Source organism: Podarcis cretensis (genome assembly GCF_951804945.1).
Source record: "Podarcis cretensis genome assembly, chromosome: 3".
Classification (NCBI taxonomy): domain Eukaryota; kingdom Metazoa; phylum Chordata; class Lepidosauria; order Squamata; family Lacertidae; genus Podarcis; species Podarcis cretensis.
The window spans coordinates 110,795,521-110,813,325 of NC_137172.1; the positions used below are offsets into that span (position 1 = coordinate 110,795,521).

General features: G+C 45.0%; 1 long non-coding RNA gene across 1 annotated transcript; it reads left to right on the forward strand.

Annotated features, from left to right (window-relative positions):
- The first annotated feature begins 2,539 nt into the window (after positions 1-2,539).
- LOC307212714 lies at positions 2,540-11,572 on the forward strand. Its single transcript, XR_013837132.1, has 4 exons — positions 2,540-2,698; positions 8,894-9,014; positions 10,387-10,617; positions 11,465-11,572. It is a non-coding gene; the product is annotated as an uncharacterized lncRNA (long non-coding RNA).
- Positions 11,573-17,805: the final 6,233 nt, after the last annotated feature.

Consider the following 17,805-nt stretch of genomic DNA (forward strand, 5'->3'; position numbering starts at 1 on the left):
ACACAGAGGCTGTGCCCACAGATTCACACCCTCTCTTACTGAAGTAGCCACCAGAGTTCTTTTCCACTGAATATGTCCAGGCATCCCTATTTTCATCGAAGGAATGTTGGAGGATATGGGATTCTTCACATATCTGCCCATCCAAACTTGGTGGTAGAAGGACCAGGGCTCACTTGAGCACATAATTGCTCAGTGCTGTGGATGCATCTCAACCCCGTTCCCCTCCGAAGGAAATGGGACCTGCTAAAAACAGAAGCAATTACAATTAATAACAGGCTTGCTACAGTGGCACGGCTCTCGCTGTTCTTCTAAAATATATTTCTAAAACATGAGGAAATCAACATCATTACTGCAACCTATGTAATTACGCCTGAGCAGGCAAACACTCCGCCCTCTCCTATCCCCAGCTTGTTTAGAACATGCTAAGTGGATCTGATCAGGGCGCAGTTTGCAGAGCCATCTGTGTCCCTACAACCTCCGCTCCTGAAACCCTCCTACCCCCTCTTCCCACGCCTTTGAAACATTCCAGGTGCTCCGTGAACAAAACAGAATATTGAAATGAGCAGCACACGGATACAGTATCGTTCAAGGACACTGGAGAGCAATGAGCACCACGGCTCCTGTAGCAAACGCTACCGGAATATTTATTCCCTTATTCATGGAGAGAACTGCAATCTCCTCTTGACTGCTTCCAACTTTCATCCCTCTCCCCTCCGTAGCTGACAGTTCTGTGCCATTAAACTCCGAAATCTCATTCCACAGCCTACATCTCTGTCCGCTGAGCTCCTCCCTCCTGCAAAGGCTGCAGTATTCTCTCTCTCTCCCCCCCGCCCCTTCTCAGCCTACTTGCTAAAGCATGATGGACTTGAGATGCTCGCTGTAAAAAGAGCTCCTTAATGGCTAAGGGTCTATTTGCGGTGGATGACAACATTTGCATCCTCCGAGACACGATGGAAAAAGGTGCGTGCTCTTGAGACCTCATCTGCAGGTGATATCCACTTATCTGCTACAGTTGGGCTTTTCAAAAGTGCCTCATATAAAAGATGAAGGCAGGCTTTACATTTCAAGTGTGGCAGAAGCTGCTGAACTCACTTTCTGGCATGTGTTTTTAGGGAAACACAGCATCTCACTGCTTGCCCCCCAAATGAATAGCCCCGTCCCCTCGAGTGTTCTCCTTGACCCACAAAACTCCTTGAGGGACAATGAAGGTTGGTAAGACAACTCAAAATTGCTGTGATTCACAGTAGGTTAGCAAAGAAGGGACAGAGCACGCCATTCCTTCTCTGCCAGCCCACACAATTTATCTGCTGGCCACCGAGGAGAGAATTTCCCTCACACACATTTTATTTCCCCTGCTCTGCTGCCAGCACAGAGATGGAGATGGCTGGCAAAAGAGAGGCAACTTTCTCCATTTTTTCTTTGCCAGCTTAATGTGTGTGTTTGTGTGTTGCCTTCTCCACACCAAGTGGCAGAAACAAAGCACCCTGGTGCCTGGGGAGGGACCCTATCCATTGCTTTCCAAAGACAAGTTTCTTTAAAAAAAAATAGATCTGTTGTGGCAGAATACTTTAATTGCACAAACCTAAATTTCCCTCCTGCAAAATAGGTAGAGGTAAAGGTAAAGGACCCCTGGATGGTTAAGTCCAGTCAAAGGTGACTATGGGGTGTGGCACTCATCTCACTTTTCAGGCCAAGGGAGCTAGTGTTTGTCTACAGACAGCTTTCTGGGGCATGTGGGCAGCATGACTAAACCACTTCTGGCCATGATGGAAACCAGAGCGCACAGAAATGCTGTTTACCTTCCCGCTGCAGCGGTACCTATTTATCTACTTGCACTGGTATGCTTTCGGACAGCTAGGTTGGCAGGAGCTGGGACAGAGCAATGGGAGCTCACCCCTTCACACGGACTTGAACTGCCAACCTCACAATCAGCAAGCACGAGAGCCTCGGTGGTTTAGACCCAGCGCCACCCACATCCACTTCCTGTAACTAGAGAGGCCCTGTAATAGATGGATTGCCTACTTGCCAGCTCTTTGCCTTGCCTGCTGCTTCTCTGTCCACATGCTACTGCCCATTTCAGTGAGATGACCACTACAGTCATACTTATGCTGGCCACCTCACTAAGAGAAGAACATACAGGGTCCACCATCTGCTCCCAACTAAGCCCACCTCACTGAGAAAGAGATTGTGCTGATGTGTACCTGCTTTTGGCAGCTTCCGCAAGAGAAATAAATATTCTGCCCACATGTTACTGCCTGCCTGAGTGGAAGAGGAATGAAGATGAATGAATGCCTCTCCCCACAAGATGATGCTCCCTACCTGAAGTACAGGGGCTACCCACTGTGGCCCATGCTAGCCAGGTGAGGGAGAAAAACTGGCCACTGTGATCTCGTGCTGATGCTGCCTATTTCACAGACTGGCCACTGTATCCTCACATGGATGTATCCCACCAGAAGGAGAGACAAAGGCCATTGTGATGTCATGCTGATGCTGAAGGAGAAACTGGCCAATGTACCAGCCCACAACTGCTGTTCACCTGAATAAGAAAGAGACACTGCCTGGCATGCCAGCACATTGCTCACCATGTTCATGAGAATTATGTCCTTTGCACCTTGGACCAGACTGGCGTTTCTTAACTTGCTTTTACTCTCGTGTTCCTGCATATTAGGTTCCCTTACCAGAGGTCTATAATAACAAGGTAATGTATCAACCACTTTTATCTGTACACAAAAGGTAGGTAAAGGTAAAAGGTAAAGGACCCCTGGATGGTTAAGTCCAGTCAAAGGCGACTATGGAGTTGTGGCACTCATCTTGATTTCAGGCTGAGGGAGCCAGCATTTTTCCACAGACAACTTTCTGGGTAACGTGGCCAGCATGACTAAACCACTTCTGGCACAATGGGACACCGCGACAGAAGCCAGGGTGCATGGAAATGCTGTTTACCTTCCCGCTGCAGCAGTACCTACTTGCACTGATATGCTTTCAAACTGCTAGGTTGGCAGGAGCTGGGACAAAGCAATGGGAGCTCACCCCGTCATGCAGACTCAAACCGCCAACCTTCCGATTGGCAAGCCCAAGAGGCTCAGTGGTTTAGACCACAGCGCCACCCGCAGCCCTTCCTGCAAAATACTGACAGTCTGGAGGGAACCTTAACTTGACATTTGGAATCTATGTAAAGATCTCCCAATCTAATTCAGTGAAAAGCAAGTGCAATTAAAGTATATCAATTAGCAAAGCCTGATACTTTGGAGGGCTGCATCATATCATGGCAGAGGAGAGTTGACTAATAGTTTGACTCAGGGTAAAATCAGCTTCAAAGGTTCAGTCGGTGTCTCAATGCATGTTTACATTTATATCTGTGCTATCAATGTTACTGTACACAGGGTGCATTTTATCATTTTGGGAAGATACTTTCGTAGAACTAATCTCTTGCCTTAAGGTTTCAAAGGGATTAGAGGCTGGCTATTTTCTTCCACTGCAATGTGGGAGATTTATGCAGGTAATTCCATTAGCGCTGTTGATGTTCTTCACATAAATCCCCTGAGCATTAATTGGAGGAAACAGAAGCTCAATATTATATGCAGATTGTGCAAAGTCCCCCTTAATTTAGGGCTGAGTTGCACAGGAGAAACCTAAAAAATACTGAGCCAGAGACTGCTTTGTGCAACAGCTTTTCCAAGGTGTGTAAAATTGTTGTGGGGAGTGGGGGGAGGGGTAGAATATGTGCACAATGTATACATTTCTAGAAACATCTGGGACCAGAACTAGTGTGAAAGCATAGGATATTACCTTAGCATGTTATCACATTGACCCAAATGGCTCTCAGGGCACCATCTTGATGAAGCTAAGCAGAACTGGATCTGGTTTGGATGGGAAACTCCTAGGAATCGCATGCATGTTGCCTTGCCCTCTGTGATAAGCAAGGTAGAAGTGTAATAAACTAAACCAATGGTCACCACCTTTTATGGGCCAATGAGCAATTTCAAAATTTGAGAGACTGTTGGAGGTGCCAGTCACAAAATAACTGCAGGCACCAGGTTGCCGGCCTCTGAACTAAATGAAAGAGGCATGCCACTGCTGAGTGTGGCCCCAGTGATTCTTGAATGTCACTCCTGCAGCTAAAAATGAGGAAGAAGTGTGATTCTTTACTTCTGGAGGTGCTCACAACAGTTCTGCTGAGCCAGGCCTTGACAGGTCCAGTCCTCACCAAGTCATGTACATTGACAAATGCCAAAGCCCATGTCACATTAGTCCCCGTGTTCTTGGAGGAAACAGCAATGCCAGCTAGGGATGGAAGGTACATTTGATTCTGTTTTCATTTAAAGGAAACTCCCCTGATTTGCACTTTGGAAGCAAGATGCAAACCAAAACTCAGCCATCCTTCAAAATTCGCTCTTCTCTGGATTTTCCAATGCCGTTATCTACAAAAAAAAAAAAAAAAAGCATATTAGGGCACAGTGTGCATACTAATGTATACATTAGTGATAAAAGCATACAAAATGCATTACATTAGGGTAAAGGGCTTGCAAAAAATGGTACCTTAGTCAAAACGGCAGACAAAAATGTGTTCATTATAAGAAGTTCACACTCACATTCTGTCAAATTTTCAGGAGTTTCTTTTTTCTTTTTTAATCACGAATTCCTGCAGAATTGTGAAGAACTCAGTTTAATATAAGGGGGAAATGAGAAATGTAGAGAATGGAAACTGACAGGTTTGTGCAAGTCTAATGGCAGGACACCACCATTTGGCAATACTCTTGAAAATACAGAGAACCTGCAATCAGGAAAGGAGGGTATATCTGCTTTTGTATATTGCAAAGGGATAGGTGGCAAGTGATATGTGGCACGCATGTGTATTTAACAGCTGATATGGCACACATTGTGCATTCTGTTATCACTACCTGCATATAAATTGTTGTGCCAGAACTGAAGAGCTGCCCTCAGTTACCAAGCAGTTACTAATCTTGCCTGCCAGGCAGGCATTGTTAATCTCTCAATCAGGGAACAAAGGAAAAATCTTGTCTATAGCTGCTGCTGACAAGTTGAAAACCCAAGCAGGTGTCCTCTTCCTAAGCAAATGCGCACGCACACACCTTTAGAGAGGGAAAGTTCCTGCTTTTGAGAGTGACAAACAATCTCCTTTGTCAGGTGGTTTCGGAGCCAATCTGAGCAAACCATTTTGTGACACTTTGATTTGGACAAAGACTTGGTCCCCTGCCGGGTGCCAGGTGCAGACAGAAAGGGGGGATCCATAAGATCCCTGCGGTGTCCTCCCTGCCAAGGAAACACTGAGTGGAACACAGAGTAATGTTTTTTGAAAAGGTTAGTCGTGAATGTCTCCTCGCAAACATGCCAGAAGGACGAGCATGTTAGTGAAAACCTAACCTTTGGCTCGAAGAGGCCTGACCGACTGACAGGACACACAACAAAAACCTTCTTGAATGGTGGTCACGAAACAGCATCCATCTCTGCCCCAAACAACACCCACCATTTATGACTACGTTCTCTCCTTTTAACCACCCATTTTGCTTCCAGGTAGCTCCTGGAGACGAGGCATCAGATTTTGCCACAAAGGCGTGAGTGGGGCTGCACTCTGCAGAGAAAAACAGGAGGCACAATTTATTATTATTTTATCTGGCACAGAAATATATTCTTCCCGGGTGAGCATAGCCCCTTGTGCAACGTCTTCAGCGTTCCACATCTATTTTTCTCTCCTTTGCTGAAAGCTTTATGTCAGCAACACTTCAATTTTACAGATACCCCCTAGAGCAGGGGTCTGCAACCCGCGGCTCCGGAGCCACATGTGGCTCTTTTACACCTTTGCCGTGGCTCCGGGGTGGATACTAGCGAGGGGAGGAGGCGCATTGTGCGCCCCGACACTCCCCACTGTGGCGGGCACTGTACTGGCTGTGACGTCGCTGTGACTAACGCACACACCGTCCCAAAGTCACCTTCCCGTCCGCTGTCAGATCGGAGGGCAGCAGCGCGCATGCTTTAAATGTCGCAATGGTTTTGCGGCTCCCAGTTGTTGTTTTTCCGGAAACGGGTCCAAGTGGCTCTTTTTGTCTTAAAGGTTGCAGACCCCTGCCCTAGAGTCTTTCGCACTCAAGGGCAGCCCTGATGGGAAGAAGGTGTTTTCCGCCCTGCGGCTCTACATTGTGATTGCAGACTGCCTCCCCAATCTCACAAACAATGGCATCGGAATGGCTGCCGTCCCTTTTTATATTTTTTGAGCAGTATAAAACTGTAAGTGGCTGCAAGAAGCGGTCACTGCTACATGCTTTGCCACCCCTCTGTTTTAAAGCCATTTTAATCTATTCCTGTCCTATCTCTTCCTGTGTAGCAAGCAGCTACACCTTTCGGCTGCTTTCAGAGAAGCTTAAAAAAAAACACCTTCAGCTTCCAGCTTGGCTAGAAACCCTGTGTATTATGGGAAGGATTTTTTTTTTACTGTATCTTCCTTGCCAGCTCTTGAAATAATCAACTCAAGCAGGGTTTGAAGACAGAGCTAGAGCAGACAGCCCTGCAATGTCAAAAAAGAGGATTTGCACCATCCCCCTCCCCCCCCAAAAAAGAGGACACCAGTTTGCATATGTGATTTATATGTATAGATGCAAATTTAGAAACAGAAATGCTATAGTGAGGGAGACCCCAGCTGCGTATCTGCTCAGTCTGCTGACCAGGAGATGTGAAGGGTTGGTGAGCAAGGCTCCTTCTCCCTCTCTTCTTTTATGGTTCCTTATCTTTAAAATGGACTCTGACTGCCAAATAGATGGCAACTTCAAATAGATGACTGTCTTTTGAAAGGCCATCAAACTCAAACTAGAGGACTGTAGAGGATGCCTCCCTGATTTCTCTCCCTGCTGTGTGTTCAACACCTACTCACTTTGCCTTCCTGAACTCTAATGAGTTTCTCATCCCAAAAATTATAGAAAGGTATCCATTAGGCTTACCAGATGTCCCCGGTTCCTGGGGACAGTCCCCTGATTTGCAAATCTGTCCCTGGACAAATTCCATCCCTGGAATGTCCCTAGATTTGCAAATCTGTCCCCAGGAAATGTGGCAGCGGCAGCCTCAGCAGCCCAAAGCCAGTCTGGTAGCACAGTTGGCTCTGGCTGGGTTCAAGAGCTGCTTGCTGGCATGGCGCCCGCCATTTTTCCTCGCTGGAAGTCCCCATATGATGTGTCTTGTGTGATCTCCTGCCCCCTTCCCCCTTTGTTTTGACTGATCGGGGGAGGCTCCGGAGTCACGGGCAGCCATTGCCGCTTTTTAAAAAAACTCTGTGCATTTATGTTTCACAGGGTGTGAAAGAAGGACTTTGCACCTTTATACAATACGCATGTATGCTTGGGCCCAGGGTCTTTTGCCTCACCATCTCCACTACTGACTCCCTGTTGCTACTCAGCTTCAAAAAAAAAAGTGTCCCCAGATTCATTGAAAAAAATCTGGTAACCATAGTCTCCACTTTAGACAGTCATGACTTTCCCCAAATAATTCTGGGATCTGTTGTTGGCTATGCTGAGAGTTGTTTTCCTCCCAGAGCTAAAATCCCCAGAGTTCCCTGTTTGGCAGGCTGGGGGTGGGGAGGGTGATTATGTTGGGAAAGATGAAGTGCTTCATGAAAATCACACATCTGCCCCATGGAAAATACATGTGTGTGCCTGAGGCTAAGGATGTCTTCTGCGCTCTGCTCCCATTGTCAGAGGCGGTATTCCTCTGACTAATGGGTGCTTGGAATCACAAGTTGGGAGAGCGTTGCTACACTCAGATCCTATTTGTGGGCTTCCATAGGCCATTGTGCTGGTCCAGTGGGTTACCATGGTCAAAGGTGCAACATGGAGGCAGTCCGTAGTAGCTGAAGCTGGGTGCCGGGCAGGGAGTCGGGTGAAGTCAGGAACAGGCTTGCAAGCAGGGAGCCAGGGCAGGTCAGGAGCTCAGGCAGGAAAGCAGGACAGAGTTCAGGCAGGAACTAGCAACCAACAATGTTGCTCCCACAACTTGGGACTGGGGCTGGCCGGCTTTTATCTGCCCTGAGGCATAGGGTGGCCTCGATCCTCTGGTGACTCGCCTCTCCTGGCCTGGAGGTGAGCACTCCTCCTGTGGGAACATAGTTCCCTCCGCCTCTCTGGCCTGAGCCTCTGCAGCTCAGGAGAGGCTGGAGGGTTACCGGACCCAGAGGCAACCTCCGCTTCCTCTGACAGGGCTGAGAGTGGAGCACCTGCAGGCAATGGGTCCTCCATCCCCTCAGGAGCCAGAGCAGACTCAGCTGATGCCTGCACCTGAGGACCCAGCACAGGTGAGGACCCTTCAGGCTCATGCCACAGCCCCGGCTCAGCTGGTTCTGGAGGTGGGTTCTGTGCAGGCTGGGATCCCTCAGGTTCAGCATCTGAGTCTGAATCCCAGGCCATCACACCCATCATGACTTACCTTGATAGGCCACTGACCTGATCTATCATGTTTACACACACACCGGTGGCCCAACCACCAGCATGTTGTCATGGCATGTGGACAAAAAGGTTACTTACCACCACTTTGAGCAGACTATAGTCTTTCATGATGCATTATCACCAAGATAGAAAAAGAACCATGTTATCTTCTGGGCCATGCTATCTTCTGCCAAGCTCAGAACAACCACTGTGCTAGCTGCTCTTATAAGGGGTAAAGCCAGGAAACAGGCCTTCCTCTTAATTTCAGTCTTCTTTGTTCAGTGAGGCTGCTGAGAATCAACAACCATGGCCTACAGCATTAGCCTGGGGCACTCATAATTTCCTCATTCCCAGCACTAATGGATATTTGTTTTTTATTGTTTTGCTACAGATTTAGAGTTAATGGACCATTGTTAGGAAAGTAACGGAGTTACTCACTGTTTTATTCTTTCTTAATTTGGACACAGAGTTTCTGAATGCAGAATGAGCTTCAACACTTCACTTCAGAGGAATAATAAATGCCCGTGTTTTCAAGATGTTTTGGTTGGCAAATCATTATGTCTGTCAAGCTGAGACATGCCTATAGTGGTAACTCGGTTTTTCAAAGTAAAATTACATTTTGGGGAGTTGGGTTGTGTTGTTGTTTTATGGGCTATAAATCTCTGCAGCATCTTCCTCTAGATGCAGGTGAATACAGATGGACACAAGGCTGTTGTGTTTTTTAGTGTCTACTTTCAGCAATTGATAATACTTTGGGTTGGACAATTGACTTCTCCAGCATTGGGTCAGCCCATCTTTCTGTGTTAAAGATATTGCCAGACCTTAATCTGGCATTATATTACACACCACAATTGCAAAAGCTATCACTGTGTTGTAAAGTTAATATTATTCTGTTCCTCCTTCCTCTAATAACACCATGATAAACCACGGTACAGCGATGATCCTTAAATATGATGCTTTACTTAGTCTGTATTTCTTTTCTTTTGTTGGCTTGAATGCATGTGTTTGTGTAGGAAATATCTATATAACAACACTAATTTTGGTGGGGTACGGGAATGACAAACTAATTCCCTTGGTACAGTGGAGACTGTAGTGTCTTTATGATATATGGTTCATTTACACATATATACAACCTGGACCTATGATGGAGGGGCTCACAGCATCAACACCCCAAGGGGATCTTGCATCTCTTGTAACCACAGTCTTGGATTCAAGCAGAAATCAGACGAGGTTCTCTCTCAAACACAGGCTTCAGCCTGCTTCTTTTCCATCTTCTAGCTTACACATTTCAAACTCTCAACTCTGTGATTTAGTCTTTCTAACTATCCTTGCTCACTGGAAGGACAGATTGTGAAGCTGAGGCTCCAGTACTTTGGCCACCTCATGAGAAGAGAAGACTCCCTGGAGAAGACCCTGATGTTGGGAAAGATGGAGGGCACAAGGAGAAGGGGGCAACAGAGGACGAGATGGTTGGATAGTGTTTTCGAGGTTACCAGCATGAGTCTGACCAAGCTGCGGGGGGCAGTGGAGGACAGGAGTGCCTGGCGTTCTCTGGTCCATGGGGTCACGAAGAGTCGGACACGACTAAACGACTAAACAACAACAAACTATCCTTGATCCATTTGTTGTCTTACATGGATCCATTTCCTTTGTTCCCCTTAATGGCCCATCACCTCACAAGGAAGCTAGTTTGACTATTACAGGAATTAGAAGGGCCTGCCCCCCTCCCACATCATAACAATACGTTACCACAGAACAGAGGGGGCTGTATGAAATTACCTAATTTTGCCATTATAGGAACTAGGACCTATTACTTTTTTTCATCATACAGAGTTTACCTTGTTCCTACGCACTCCTGATCAATGTTTATATGACATTATTAAGAAAGATTCTTTTGAGATATGGAATTCAGTCCCACCAACATATTGATCTTTGCTTCTTGCTTTCATCCTGCTCAAAGTTATATTGTCTCTGTGTCTGCTTGGCCCCTCGCCACTCCTGGGAACTGAACGCAGGTGAGTCTCTTCTGACAACGAATCCAGAGAAGACTAAAGTGATTGTGGACAGGAAGTCCCAAGACTGTGGTTCCCCTTAACTGAAACTGCTTGGCATCCAGAGGCCACTCAGATTGTGTGACCTTGGTGTGTGCTTGGATTCATCATCTGGAATTTCAGGTTGTAATGGCGGCCAGGTGAGCACATGGCCAACTGTCCCTGTGGGAAAAGCTGCAGACCTCATCTCTAGCTCAGCAAAACAGGCAGCTGCCTTTGAGTGAGCCAGACCCTTGATCCATCTAACTTGGTACTGCCTACAGTGACTGACAACAGCTCTCCACGGTTTCAGACAAAAGGCATTCCAGCCCTGACTGGAGACGCCAGGAATGGAACATGGTATCTAATTCTGAGCAGATTTGCTAAGATGTATAAGACTAAATCAGGACGTGGGTGGTGCTGTGGGTTAAACCACAGAGCCTAGGACTTGCCGATCAGAAGGTCGCGGTTCGAATCCCTGCGACGGGGTGAGCTCCCGTTGCTCGGTCCCAGCTCCTGCCAACCTAGCAGTTCGAAAGCACGTCAAAGTGCAAGTAGATAAATAGGTACCACTCTGGCAGGAAGGTAAACGGCATTTCCGTGCACTGCTCTCGTTCTCCAGAAGTGGCTTAGTCATGCTGGCCACATGACCCAGAAGCTGTATGCCGGCTCCCTCAGCCAATAAAGCGAGATGAGCGCCGCAACTCCAGAGTCGGTCACAACTGGACCTAATGGTCAGGGGTCCCTTTACCTTTATAAGACTAAATCCAGTAAGTGCTGGAGATGCAATGAGACTGAGGGTATGTTTTATCATATGTGGTGGACCTGTAAAAGGGTAAAAGATTATTGGGAAATAATTCACAATGAATTGAAAAAAATGTACAAAAGTACTCCCCCCCCCCAAAAAAAAACCAGAGTCCTTTTTGTTGCAAATAATTCAGACAGAAATTCCCAGGTGTCAAAAAAGGTTATTTATGTATGCTACTACTGCGGCTTGTGTTTTGTTAGCCCCCAAATGGAAAACAAGCGAGGTCCCAGCTAAAGAAGAATGTCAACTTAAGCTGACGGAATATGCACTGCTTGCAAACATAACATATAGAATAAGAGAACAAGAAGAACATAGAATCATAGAATCATAGAGTTGGAAGAGACCACAAGGGCCATCGAGTCCAACCCCCTGCCAAGCAGGAAACACCATCAGAGCACTCCTGACATATGGTTGTCAAGCCTCTGCTTAAAGACCTCCAAAGAAGGAGACTCCACATACGTTTAGAGAAGACTGGAAAACTTTTATTGAATATATGGAGGAAACCTGTGTACATTTGAAAACATGGGCAGCATTAATATAAATTAAACAGTGTAAATAAGTTTTGATGGATATCATAATGGTATACTGAATGGTTTAGTTTATATTGTAGCCTTATTGGAGTTCACCGATTGGGTCTGTGTTGCTCCAGGACAGGAGGAAGGAAGTCAAATGACACCGAGGTTGATTCAAAGAAAGAGTTTATTCTGCTCTCTGCATAGCAGAAGGCACTTGTGTGATCAAGTCCACAGCAAGTCCAAAGAAATGCAAGTTTCATGCAGTATATATATCCTCCAGGCACCCTCTCCCTCCTTCCAACCACGTCAGCCTATGTACTCAGGTTGACATCACATATGTTCTTGCTCTGGTATTCTTAACCATAAAAGGGAATTCCTTCCTGTACTTCTGACCATAAAAGGATCTTCCTCTTCCTACTCTTATCTTGGAGGAAGAGGTCATAATCTCCGAGAACACGCTTCTGGCGTTGTTCCCAGACTGGGTCTGTGGTCTTTGTGGTCAGGACATAAGATAAGATACAGACGCATCATTCCTGCTCTACTGGAACTTGACAAGGTCACTCATTGCTGTCACGGACTGATAAGGGAGAGAGCTTTGAGCACAGCCGGGTTTTTGTTTATACATTGACTCAGAGCTCAAGTTAATGGATTTTAGCTAAGGAAAAATGGAGATTTTGGTGCAGTTTAAAACTTCCTGCACAGTCAGTTTTGGGTTTTGGGAAACCCATTCCTTCAATATAACATATGTAGGGATTTATGTTATGCAAAATGAACCATGGAAAGAGAAGAAGGGAAGTCATTGATATTTTAAGGTTGTTTAAATGAATATTCTAAAATGTAAAACAGAAAATTTAATACAAATTATAGGGGGGAGGAAACATGGGACATTCCAGATGCTCTACCACTAAGCTAGGACCTTTCTCCTAGTGACAACTGCTTTTGTATCTGCCACGGTAAGGCACAACTAGCTCTACAGTACATGGGACTTCTTTTTACCTGCAAGCTCCTGCCAGTGCAGAATGTGGTGACCCGCCTCTTGACAAAGGAAGGGCCAAAACCCAGTGATAGATCCTCTGCTTTGCTTGAAACAGGTCTCAGCCTCAGTCCCTGACATCTCCAGTTTAAAAAGGTCTGAGATCTTGGGAGACTGCTGCCCACTAGTGTATGGCCATGGGCTAGCTAGATGGACCAATGGACTAACTAGGCACAAGACGGCTTCATTATGTTCTCGTGGACATATATGCCATGCATATGGCTTCAAATGCTATTATATAGTTTTCTTCCTGGCAGTTTTCGAAGAAATAAATTAATTCTTAATGACACGCTGAGACAAATCTCCCACTGCTTTCAGTGCCACAGAGATTAATAGACTAAGTTGGTGGACCTTAGATTTCATTAAGGTCATGCTAAATTGCCTTACAAATAATTTAATTCTGATTGTCCACCCCCAGCCCCCAAACCCCCTGATTCTGAACTGACAGATTACACAGCAATTAATCAGTGCAAGGGTTGGCCTTTGGGTCTTGTATTCCGGAGGAAAAACTTATCCTGTTTTCAATGTTCTTGCGCAGGAAAATGGCATGCTCCAGTAAGTTCTGATTATTTTCCATGCAGCATGAAAGATTAAACACGCTTTTAAATAAATTTATTTGTACCGCATGGGCATTATTTTATACAGGCAGGAAGAAGCCAATTTCACTTTGATGGGGACATGAGATACGATTTGTCAATTCAATTCTGGGCCTCTAAATTAGATACCATGTCATAAATTTCCGCGATAGGTACAGTCTATTTTTTTATTTTTATTTTTGGGTTAACACCAAGACAGGTCTGGAATGAAAGCCTTATCTTTGATAGAAATATGTATATGAAAAGGAGCCTTCACATTTTTTTAAAAAAAATCAATCAATGGGACTATATAGAAGAACTCGAAACATAACAAATAATGGGATAATAATTTCAAAACTTCCGAAAGATTTCCTTTAGATCAATTAATGTATTAAATATAGTCTAGTCAAATGCCCCACAAAACTGCTGGTCTACTAGCATCTGTGGGAAAATGTCTTGGGGGGAAAGTGTATTTTTTAAATAGTAAAATATCATCCGCTTCATGTACCACTTCAGTAGGTCCCATTTGTTAACTCAGGGATGGAGAAAATTGTGGCCCACCTGATGTTGATAGACTCCAACTCCCATCAGCCTCAGCCAACATGGCCAACGGTTGGGAATGATGGGAGTTGCAGTTTAGCCACAACCCGGTCTTAAAAGAATTAGAAAAAGATGCTCTACTGCTTCCACAGTAAGCACCTGGACCCCCTGAAATGTTTCATCCCCACCTGCCAAACAGTTGAAGCAGACACACAAAATTTGCCAACTGCAAATGGGGTGATGAATTGTGCCAGCTGTTTGATCTCTGCTAGATAAGGGTCTCCTAGAATTGCTCTCTACTGTGCTTACTTTTGGAAAGGCTCTTCCTCTCCAAAGATCCATAATTTCTGCATATGTTACCCTCTCTAGGTAGACTGGGTTTCTTTAACATGACCATGTAGACTTTTCCCCCCCAGGAGTGGGGTGTGAGATTCTCTGTTTAGAAGAAACACCAAGGGCATCCATAGACTATACACCCCCCCCCCTTTGGATCAGAATCATATTGTCTCCCCAAAGCTAGTGTTCCATACCATTGGCTACAGTGGCTGGCAATAAGCGATGGACCTCACCTTTCGTGGAAAACAGACAATATCTTTTAGCCCTGAGGAAAAATCGTCTTCATTAAAGTTAATGATGACATTGTGAAAGACACTTAATAATGTGGTAATGCTTAGCTGATCAGACACAATCGGGTGGTGCTAATTGTAAGGCAGTGTTGTGTGTGGATAGGTCTGGTTTGGCTGTGTAAGGATCAGTGGCTGGAGAATGAGCTTGCTATGAATCATACAACAGGACAAGTCCAGCTGTTGGGCTTTCCTCAGAAAAATAAGTGTTTTCAGATCTGAAAACTGACCTCAGAGATGCAGGTACAAGCAGAACAATTCACATTCACACATACCTTTGGGGCTCCCTAAAGCTTCACATAGCAGACCTCATCGCTTGGACTGCTTGGACCAGTTTTGAATACATGAGCATGAAATGGAATTTTGGTACACTCAGCCTTATTTTCCAGCTTTGTGAAGCTTTTGCCAACATGGGATAGCCTTTACTCTGATATTAAACTGGCGGGTTTTTCTTTTTTCTTTTAATGACTGAATTGTCCTTTCAGCTGCTCACTTTCTTAACAAAGTACAAGTGTCCTAGTTTTCATCTGCAAGGGTTGGGAAGGGCAGAGGAGACAAAGAGGTTTCACTTTTAAGGTGCACAATGTACCTTCTTAATGTGTATAAATAAGGCTCCAATTCCCAGTGCTGTCAATCAGGCACTTTTCACAAGCCCTGTACTCACTAGATGAAATGAGAAAATTAATTCTCATTTCCTGTATCAACAAATCAATAGGAAGGAAATTGCATCCAGTCTTCCTAATCCTTTAATTACAGTGTCTTTCCTGTTATAGCCTGCATGAAAAGCTCCCTTACAATAACCTGCCTTCTTTATCTCCAATTTCTTACACATATATTGAGTGTGTGGACAATCCACACCAAATATCCTGACCAGGCAAGGTTGAATTTCCATTGTTCAAAACCCATATTTCAATTACTAGTGGGAAGTGATATTTGAGCTGCCTTTGTCTAACAAAAGCACACTTATGCCAAGTCCAGAGTTAAATTTCGACCTTGGTGCATTGCTCATTGGAACACGATGAGATGGTGGACAAGATCTTGGGAATACAAGTGAATTGGAATTCTGCAAATTATCTGCCTGCCAGGATTTCCAAGATTTGGATGCTGGTCATGAATTTTTCATGCAGCATTTCAAATCTGAGAAACCGAAAAATCTGTTCCATGTGCACTTACCTGGGAGACTGCTAAATGCTGTAGGAATAGTTGCCTATGATTCAAAATGTGCTTTCTCGATGACGTTCTTTTTCTGTGCACCTGCTTTTCCAAACTTCCATATCTTTTTTTTGGTAGACCATCTACTGTGATCAAGGCATTTGTGTGCTGGAGGAAAAAGCACAGTGATGGTAACTGAGGGGGTGGCTGTGTTGACAGAGCAGGGCAGCACAGTCCATTTAAGTGTACGGGGAGAAGGAAACCAGAGTGGTTCTTAGGAGAGTGAGCCCTTCCAAAAGCAGGGATGTCCAGCTTTTCACACCAAGCGGGTCGCAATGCTATTTCGACACAGAACCCCTGGGCCACTCACTGAATTAAATTTCCATTTCATAAATGAACGTGTTTGCCATATATTTATTATTATTTAAAACACACAATTAGTATATTTAATTAAATACATATAATCGAATGCACAATGAATATATTTAATATATTCAATTATTGAACAAATTTAATACAGAAACAGATGTATGAGCTGTTGCTAACAATGCATGATGACACACACAAAAATATATTCATGCTTCATGAATATCATGCACCAGGTGTGTGTTTTTCTTGAATGTTGCCGAGGGCCGCCAAAAAAGGCCGTAGGGCCACGGGCTGGACAATCCTTCTTCCACAATCATCTCTGTGGGAGGAATAAAGGAATCTTCCTCATACAGAGTCAGACCATTGGCCAATCAAGCTCAGCATTGTCAATGCAATGGCTCTACAGGATTTCTGACTGAGGACTCTTCCAGCCCAACGTGGAGATGCTTGGGACCTTCTGCATGCAAAGTAGCTGCTCTGTCTCAGAGCTATGACCTTTCTCTCTTTAAACAGATGAAAGATGAATCTGGATCCCAGGTACCTACCCAGCAAGTTTATTCCAAGGAAGCATTTCTGCTGAATGTTGCAGAGGTAGCTGCACCACAAGATGAAGGCGCTGTGACCTTCAAACGAGTCACCAGTCTTTGAAGTGCTAAATTTGCTTTGCATGCAAAGTGGCCCAGGCCCAATCCCTGTCATTTCTAGGTAGGGCTCAGGAAAACCTCATTCTGAGACCCTGGCGTACTGCTGCTAGTCAGTTTAGACTACAGCGGAGCCAACAGTTCTCAGAAGGGAGTTTTCTGAGAGTCCATCCTTAATGTTCCAGGGTGTAACGTGGACCTGGGAGCCTATTTCACTGCATGAGGCCTCAGGCTGCATTACAAAATGGTTCGAAGCCTAGAGTCACACACAAAAATCATTAACTTTAAATTTCGGTTACTTTTGCAATTAATCCAGGTACCAGCATGGCTGCCAGCACAAGATTAATATTAAGGAGAAATTCAGTGCCGCTAAACAGTAATCAAAATGTTAATAGCCTTGGAGTTTAATTTATTTAGGAGAAGTAGCATTTATAAAAGTGATAACACTGCTAATATTAGTATGAATAATATTATTGTATGGCACGCTGTAATAGGATAATTAGTTGTGATATCAGGAATGGAAAATCACACTGGTTTTCCAGAAGTTCCTGCCAAAGGGGGTGGGGAGGAGGAGTTCATCACAGAGATGTGCAGCATATCCAATGATTTCAAAAGCACACAGGACAGGGACTTCTCTGTGGCAAGGAGAATCTACCTTCTTCCATCAGATATAGCCTCTGAAAGGCTGAAGTGTTTTGCCTTTCCAGTGATGAGCTCAATTTAGTGGCTGCTGTCTTGTGAAACAACCCCCCACAGAGAAAACAGCACTTTGCTTCTTGGAGGAAATATTCAACTTCTTAATACAGTGGTACCTCGGGTTATATACGCTTCAGGTTACATACGCTTCAGATTACAGACTCCGCTAACCCAGAAATAGTGCTTCAGGTTAAGAACAGTTTCAGGTTAAGAACGGACCTCTGGAATGAATTAAGTACTTAACCCGAGGTACCACTGTAGTGAAAAATGTTACTCAGCTCCCTGCTTCTGGTGTCCTTCAGTTTCAAGCCTCTGCCTCCTTCACCCTCCTGTCCAGGGGTGCCATGGGGTGTGGGTGTGTGAGGGCCCCCCAAATTTCCAAGGATGGGACCAGGCC